The sequence below is a fragment of the Pseudochaenichthys georgianus genome, chromosome 4 (genome assembly GCF_902827115.2).
Source record: "Pseudochaenichthys georgianus chromosome 4, fPseGeo1.2, whole genome shotgun sequence".
Lineage (NCBI taxonomy): Eukaryota > Metazoa > Chordata > Actinopteri > Perciformes > Channichthyidae > Pseudochaenichthys > Pseudochaenichthys georgianus.
Genome location: NC_047506.1, coordinates 345691 through 354400, shown reverse-complemented (window position 1 = coordinate 354400; position 8710 = coordinate 345691). Strand labels below are relative to the sequence as shown.

The following is an 8710-nucleotide window of genomic DNA, read 5'->3' as shown; positions in this document are numbered from 1 at the left end:
CTTTTACTCAAGTACAAGATCTGAGTACTTATACTTTTACTCAAGTACATGATCTGTGTACTTCTACTTTTACTCAAGTACAAGATCTGAGTACTTCTACTTTTACTCAAGTACAAGATCTGAGTACTTATACTTTTACTCAAGTAAAAGATCTGAGTACTTATACTTTTACTCAAGTACAAGATCTGAGTACTTCTACTTTTACTCAAGTATAAGATCTGAGTACTTCTACTTTTACTCAAGTACAAGATCTGAGTACTTATACTTTTACTCAAGTACATGATCTGTGTACTTCTACTTTTACTCAAGTACAAGATCTGATTACTTTTACTCAAGTACAAGATCTGAGTACTTCTACTTTTACTCAAGTATAAGATCTGAGTACTTCGACTTTTACTCAAGTACAAGATCTGAGTACTTATACTTTTACTCAAGTACATGATCTGTGTACTTCTACTTTTACTCAAGTACAAGATCTGAGTACTTCTACTTTTACTCAAGTACAAGATCTGAGTACTTATACTTTTACTCAAGTAAAAGATCTGAGTACTTATACTTTTACTCAAGTACAAGATCTGAGTACTTCTACTTTTACTCAAGTATAAGATCTGAGTACTTCTACTTTTACTCAAGTACAAGATCTGAGTACTTATACTTTTACTCAAGTACATGATCTGTGTACTTCTACTTTTACTCAAGTACAAGATCTGATTACTTTTACTCAAGTACAAGATCTGAGTGCTTCTACTTTTACTCAAGTATAAGATCTGAGTACTTCGACTTTTACTCAAGTACAAGATCTGAGTACTTATACTTTTACTCAAGTACATGATCTGTGTACTTCTACTTTTACTCAAGTACAAGATCTGAGTACTTCTACTTTTACTCAAGTACAAGATCTGAGTACTTATACTTTTACTCAAGTAAAAGATCTGAGTACTTATACTTTTACTCAAGTACAAGATCTGAGTACTTATACTTTTACTCAAGTATAAGATCTGAGTACTTCTACTTTTACTCAAGTACAAGATCTGAGTACTTCTACTTTTACTCAAGTATAAGATCTGAGTACTTCTACTTTTACTCAAGTATAAGATCTGATTACTTCTACTTTTACTCAAGTACAAGATCTGAGTACTTCGACTTTTACTCAAGTACATGATCTGTGTACTTCTACTTTTACTCAAGTACAAGATCTGATTACTTTTACTCAAGTACAAGATCTGAGTACTTCTACTTTTACTCAAGTATAAGATCTGAGTACTTCTACTCAAGTACAAGATCTGAGTACTTATACTTTTACTCAAGTACAAGATCTGAGTACTTATACTTTTACTCAAGTACAAGATCTGAGTACTTCTACTTTTACTCAAGTATCTGATCTGAGTACTTCTACTTTTACTCAAGTACAAGATCTGAGTACTTCGACTTTTACTCAAGTACATGATCTGTGTACTTCTACTTTTACTCAAGTACAAGATCTGATTACTTTTACTCAAGTACAAGATCTGAGTACTTCTACTTTTACTCAAGTATAATATCTGAATACTTCTACTTTTACTCAAGTACAAGATCTGAGTACTTGTACTTTTACTCAAGTACAAGATCTGAGTACTTCTACTTTTACTCAAGTACAAGATCTGAGTACTTGTACTTTTACTCAAGTACAAGATCTGAGTACTTATACTTTTACTCAAGTACAAAATCTGAGTACTTATACTTTTACTCAAGTACAAGATCTGAGTACTTATACTTTTACTCAAGTATAAGATCTGAGTACTTCTACTGTTACTCAAGTATAAGATCTGATTACTTATACTTTTACTCAAGTATAAGATCTGAGTACTTCTACTTTTACTCAAGTACAAGATCTGAGTACTTCTACTTTTACTCAAGTACACGATCTGAGTACTTCTTCCACCTCTGGTAATTAGATATGTTACTGAAGTGAAAGCTTAACTAATAAACTCGTTATTGTTATAAGGACTAATACAAGTGTAATCCACCATAGACTAAACACATCTGTTTTGACTGCAGCTTATCCAGGAAAATAATTAAATAATTAAATAAAGATTGTAGTACTTAATTATTTGTTTTGGGCTCATTTGAAACGAGTCCACCAGCACTTTAAATGGTGTATCAGAAATCTTAGCAGAAACCCAAAGCTGATGAGTTTATATCATACAGATATATTCATAAATAAATAAATGATAAATATGTAAACTAACAATGTAATTATTCATCTTCTGTTTGAGTATCAACTTTACTACATTTTATATGCATTCAATTATTTATTTCCTTATTTAATTTTGTATGTATTGTTTTGATTTATTAACCTATTTATTGCATTTGTTTATTAATACATTTATTTATTCATTTATTTTAATATGTATACTATTATAACTATTATGTTGAGTACATGTTTGAAATATTTGAACATGTTTTATAAATTCAATAAAAAACACAAAACATATTTTGCTTTTGATTTTAAATCTGTAAGAAACATTCACAAATTAACTCGAATGAATCCCATAAACGTGTTTGTTTGAATTACCTACCTACCTACCTACCTACCTACCTACCTACCTACCTACCTACCTACTCGAATGAATCCCATACACGTGTATGTTTGAATTACCTACCTACCTACCTACCTACCTACCTACCTACCTACCTACCTACCTACCTACCTACCTACCTACCTACCTACCTACTCGAATGAATCCCATACACGTGTATGTTTGAATTGTTTCAGAAGTTGATAACAAACCCCTCAGCATCTGCAGTTCACTTTCCACCTGTTGTCCACTAGATGGCAGCAGAGCTCTTTAAATAAATGCAATTCTGATTAACTATTATTACATTCATTACATTATTACATTACATGTCACTTGTTAGACGCTTTTTTCCAAAGCGACTTCCATACTCAACACTGTGGACAATCCCCACAGGAGCAATTTGGGGTGAAGCGTCTCAGGGACACAACGACATGCTGACTGCAGTGGGGTTTGAACCTGTGCGCCCCTGACCCGAACACATACGCACAACCCACTGCGCCACACGCCTCTATTACAACCTGCATTATGTAACGACAATTTAATTTAAGAAGTTTTAAACCTTTTTGTTTTGTTTTGTGGTGTCATTTTCCAGAGGCCAGAAACGTGTCCTCATCAATTAAGATTTTTCAACCTTATATACAAAAATCTTGATCTGTCATAAAGTTCTACCAAAATCACCTCCCCTGTTTCAGTACTACTAAATTAACGTTACACATCAATGGTCTACTATACTGGTTATATTTCATAACACTTATTTGGAAGAAGAAGCTTTTATGTGACCAACATGTTGTTCTATTCTCAAGTCTTTGTTTCCATTGTTTTTCTCTTTTAAACCGGGAAACGGAAAAGTGAGTGGATGATTGTATAATGTGATTCATTCTGTGGTCCATCCATCTTCTCCTCTTATCCGTGGTCGGGTCTCGGAGGTATCAGTTCCAGCAGAGAGCCCCAAACGTTCCTTTCCCCTCATCAACCAGCTCTGACTGGGGGGTCCCAAGGCGCTCCCAGGCCAGCCAAGAGATATAATCCCTCCACCTGGTCCTAGGTCTACCCCTTGGTCTCTTCCCAGCTGGACGTGCCTGGAACACCTCCCTAGGGAGGCGCCCAGTTGGCATCCTAACTAGGTGCCCGAACCACCTCGACTGTGGTATGCGGTTCGGCGTAATCCGATGGTTTAACATAAATATAATGTCAAATAAAAAAGACTTTGAGCATAGCTGAAGACAAAAGATGTTACACCTGCATGTATAAGCGGTATTGAACCTTTGGCCCCTGCATGTAGAACCAATTCTTAGACCTCTAGGCCACCATCATATTTTCTGGACGATTGAAAACCCAATAATATGTCTTGCTGTGATGTTTTTTGGAGTGAATTCTAGCCCAACAAGACCCACTTTCATTAGGAAGCTTTGCCTCAAGGAGAAACACATAACATGACTTGTGTCTCTTTAAGCCAGGGGTGTCAAACTCAATTTCTTCGCGGGCCACATCAGCATTATGGTTGCACTCAAAGGGCCGGTTGTAACTTTAAGACTATATATAAAAATACATATATAAATATTTAATATATATAAAATAATGTATTATATTACATTATTGCCTCTGCATTGGATTATTATCGGATAGGGTAATAACTTCATAATTAACTACGTCTGAAAGCAGAAGTCTAGGGCAAATCATTGCACGTCTCTTCACTGAGAATGTCACAAAATGATTTTAAAAAAAAAGAATATTTTGAAGAAAAAAAGTCAAATTCTGAGCAAAAAAGTCAAATTCTGAGAAAAAAGTCAAATTTGAGATGCATTGTGGGAGATGTAGTTTATGGGCAACGTGCTTCTGTAAATCGGCATGTAACCGTATAATAAAAATATTATATTCTTTGCAAGCTCTTGTGGGGCCACATGAAATGAAGTCGCGGGCCGGATTTGGCCCCCGGGCCTTGAGTTTGACACGCCTGCTTTAAGCAGATCAATATGGTAAATAAATATTTTAAATTGACCCGTCCCAAACCTGCTTTGCTTCCAAAATTGGACTCGATCTTGTATATTCCTCCATATGTGAATGAAGTAAATAAAAAAAACTGAAAGCTGGTGTTTCAAACTCCATCACTGTGTAATCCATCTGCAGTCTTCCTCCATCTTTGATTCCCTCAGTTCTTGTCTTTGTATTTGTTTCCCCTGTTTGTTCTTCTCTTAGAAGGCATGCCAAATTAAAACACGCATTCCAAACCAAAACGAACCAGTTAAACAAAAAGTAGGAGAATAATTAGAAAATGACAGAAGTAAAATAAAAAATAAAACAATCAACAAAGTAACAACAAAGTAAATTGTAAAAGTATTAATCAGTAGACAAACAGGAAAGACATTTGCAGAAGGCTCAGAAGGGCTCAGGGGCCCTCACAGGGAACATTTAATCTTTTACAAGTTTTAGGAAAGACGTCCAATCTTAACCCCAAATGTGAACCTCAAGCGAAACGGCCTAAAACTGGACGTAGACGACCGATCGTCTCCCCGGGGCCTTCAACCTTTCTTCTTTGAGGAATGACAGACACACTCTGATATGTGTGTATTCTCCGTCGTTGACCTGAAGCGCTCCGCTGTAAAGAGACGCTGACACTTCAGGTGTTGGCCGGCTGGTGGAAAGGAACAAGGTCAAGTGAAACAGTTGTCTGCAGTAAGCTGGAAGTGGAGCCTGGGGGGGGGGGGTAAACACTGTGGTCAGCTCATGTTGCTCAGGCCCCTAAATGCACATTACTGCCTTAAATATCACATTACATGACATTTAACCGAAGATTTTATATCAGTTACATCTCATGTCACCTAAGAGCCAGTATGTTTTACCTTTGGAACTTTGAAGAGGCCCTTATATAATGTTTTGGACTGTTTATTTCTTGTGTCTTAATTTCTCTTATATTGCCTTGTGTTTTATGCTGCTGCAACGCAAACATTTCCCACTTATGTATGTACCTACCTACCTACCTACCTACCTACCTACCTACCTACCCACCCACCTACCTACCTACCTGCCTACCTGTCTACCTACCTACCTGTCTACCTACCTACCTACCTACCTACCTACCTGTCTACCTACCTGTCTACCTACCTGTCTACCTACCTGTCTACCTACCTGTCTACCTGTCTACCTGCCTGCCTACCTGTCTACATCTTTTCATCAGACCATAAGAAATATTAATGAATTCTCTGAATTTTAAGCCAGAATTTGTTTACATAATGGCAATGTTGTTCTTCTGAAATACAACAAATAAATACTATGTATGCTCGGGGGGTTTGGTTCTGGAATATGATTGGCAAACACATTGATTTTCATAGATTTCTTTGTGATTTTGTGCAAGAATTTTGGAAAATAGCATGTATCCAGTCCCATAAGGTGAACATGAGAAAAGTCTTATAGTATAGTATATAGTGAACATTGAAACCAGGGCGAGATGTCAATGAGATGTCCGTGGGATCAGTACATTTAGATGTGTTGTGTTTCAGTGCATTTTTGTCCTTAAAGGTAGGGGTAGGCAGGGGCGGACTGGGACTACAAATCATCCCGGGACTCTCGACCGGCCCACCTCGGTACCGCAAGTAACTACCGCTAGTAAATTGTCGACGGGGGGTGCTAGTGACTTGTCCGACCGGCCCACTTCAGTACCGGCCCTTCAGGAATCGTCCCGAACGTCCCGATGGCCAGTCCGCCCCTGGGGGTAGGTAAGTTTGAGAAACCGGCTCGAGATCGCTAGAATTTGAAAATACACAACCGGAGAAAATCTGCCACTTCCTCACAGAGCCCCTCCTCCAACACACACGAACGCACATGACCAATGAGGGCACGAGATACGTTTGTGCCCCGAGGGAAGGCTGACAGGCAGGTAGGCCATCCAATCGGATTGGTTGTACTTTTTACAGTACCACGGCTTCTACAGATGACATTTTTTTATGGATTTGTTGTCAAAGCACTTCAGATTTTCATTGCTATCGGGATGTTAAGAGCATTCCATGGAATATAACAAAAAGTGTATCTCGAGCCGGTTTCTGAAACTTACCTACCCCACCTTTAAGGCTCTGAATGTCACATACTTTATTTAAGACTTATTCCAGGAGCTGAGGTTAAAAATAAACATCCTTGTAAAACCGCATTCACTAAAACACCCCACATGAACTCACCGTGGTGATGCAAATCGACAGTGTGAGGGGAGTGTCAGTATTTGTAGTCCCGGTGATTTTGTTTGCATTTATTTTCCTGCAGCTGCGCCCCGGACCAAACGCTGTGCATCTGTGGGGAAAGAAATGATATAAGTGCCTTCTTTCCAAACCGTCTAGACGAATGATTACCGAGCACATCATCTATTTGTTTCTCACAGAGCTGGGTGTGGAGCTGTTTGGAGAAGGAGGTTGTTTTAGTAACTGTTATGTTAGGAAACATATAAAGTGTGTAATCTGAGCATTGCTCTTTCTGTTTCTGCTTCAGCGGGACTAATAGCTTTTTAACAAGAATGCATATCAATTGTTCTGCTGTCACGTGATGGCTTGTTGTTATGATGTTCAACAGTGTTTAAATACACCATCAACACTGTTAGAGAATGTGGGGGAAACTTCTGAAGCAATAGGAGTCAGGAGAGACACGAGGAGAGCTGGAGCTTTGATGGCAAACACTGACGGTTTATTTGGAGCTTCGTCCGGAGAATTCACGAGACATGTCACGAGCCACGGTCTGACCACACGGATGAGATGCCGCAATCAATTCTGAAGAGCCCTCCTGTAGCTCCAGGGTTGAACTAGTTCAGAGTGTAATAATCAACATTCTTCAATAGAGAGACTAAACAGCTGAGGACACTGAATCACAGTTGTTGTCGCTTACGGCTCGGGGTCATCGACACCCCGAGAAGGATGTGTTCCAGGTGTCCCACAACAACAACTATCTCTGACCGAGAGCTGCCCGGTCACAAACTGCTAACAACAACAACTCGCTACGGCAGCCCCTCCTTAAGCGAGATAACTAGGCGTGTGGCGCAGTGGGTTGTGTGTTGGTGTTCGGATCAGGGGACCACAGGTTCAAACCCCACTGCAGTCAGCATGTCGTTGTGTCCCTGAGACACTTCACCCCAAATTGCTCGTGTGGGGATTGTCCACAGTATTGAGTATGTAAGTCGCTTTGGATGAGTCGAGTCCCTCACCCTGTTCCAGTCCCGCCTCAAAACCCACCTCTGCAACTCTGTATATCCATAAGCTCAACCAACTTCCTCCTGACTGCTCTTCTGCTTTTGTTTGTCTACCCTTCCCCAAATGTAAAGCGTCTTTGGGTCGAGAAAAGCGCTATAAAAAATACAATTTATTATTATTATTATAAAAGCGTCTAACAAGTGACATGTAATGTAATGTAATGTAATAAAGGAGTTTTTATGTACAAATGACATCCTGTCTAAACATCAATCAGGCTTCAGAAAGAAACACAGCACCATCACTGCCACGATGAAAGTGGTAAATGATATTACGAGTATTTTAGATAATAAGCAGAGTTGTGCAGCTCTGTTTATTGACCTTTCCAAAGCGTTTGACACCGTCGATCATCGCATTTTAAAGCAGAGGCTACTCAGTATAGGCATATCCAGCCATGCAGTGGGTGGTTTGTGAACTACCTCTCTGAAAGGTCCCAATGTGTTCACTTTGATGGGCTGTCTTCTGAGTGGTTAAACATTTCTAATGGTGTACCACAAGGTTCTGTTTTAGGTCCGCTATTATTCTCTATCTTAATAGTTTAGGTGAAAATGTCGAAGGAGCAACCTTACATTTTTATGCGGACGATACTGTGATGTACTGTGCAGGTCCCTCGATTAACGAGGCTGTTGTTAAATTACAGGCTGTTTTTAACACTATTCAGACTCAGCTCTCTGAACTAAAGCTTCTTTTAAATGTGGATAAAACCAAGGTAATGCTCTTTTCTAACGCTAAAGCTAAAAATACACCGGAGACTGCTTTGGATATTGTAACTACGCAAGGAATACAACTTGAAGTTGTTGCCTGTTACAAATACCTGGGTATCTGGCTTGATGATTGTCTCTCTTTTAAACTTCATGTCAATAACCTGCTTAAAAAACTGAGGGTTAGGCTAGGGTTCTTTTTCAGAAACAAGTCCTGTTTCTCGCTGGA

General features: G+C 38.9%; 1 long non-coding RNA gene across 1 annotated transcript; it reads right to left on the bottom strand.

The window, feature by feature from the left end:
• Window positions 1-4918: 4918 nt before the first annotated feature.
• Window positions 4919-7503, bottom strand: LOC117445102 (uncharacterized). The gene is made up of 3 exons (XR_004551927.2): window positions 7221-7503; window positions 6728-6836; window positions 4919-5249 (listed from the first exon to the last, which is right to left on the bottom strand). It is a non-coding gene; the product is annotated as an uncharacterized lncRNA (long non-coding RNA).
• Window positions 7504-8710: the final 1207 nt, after the last annotated feature.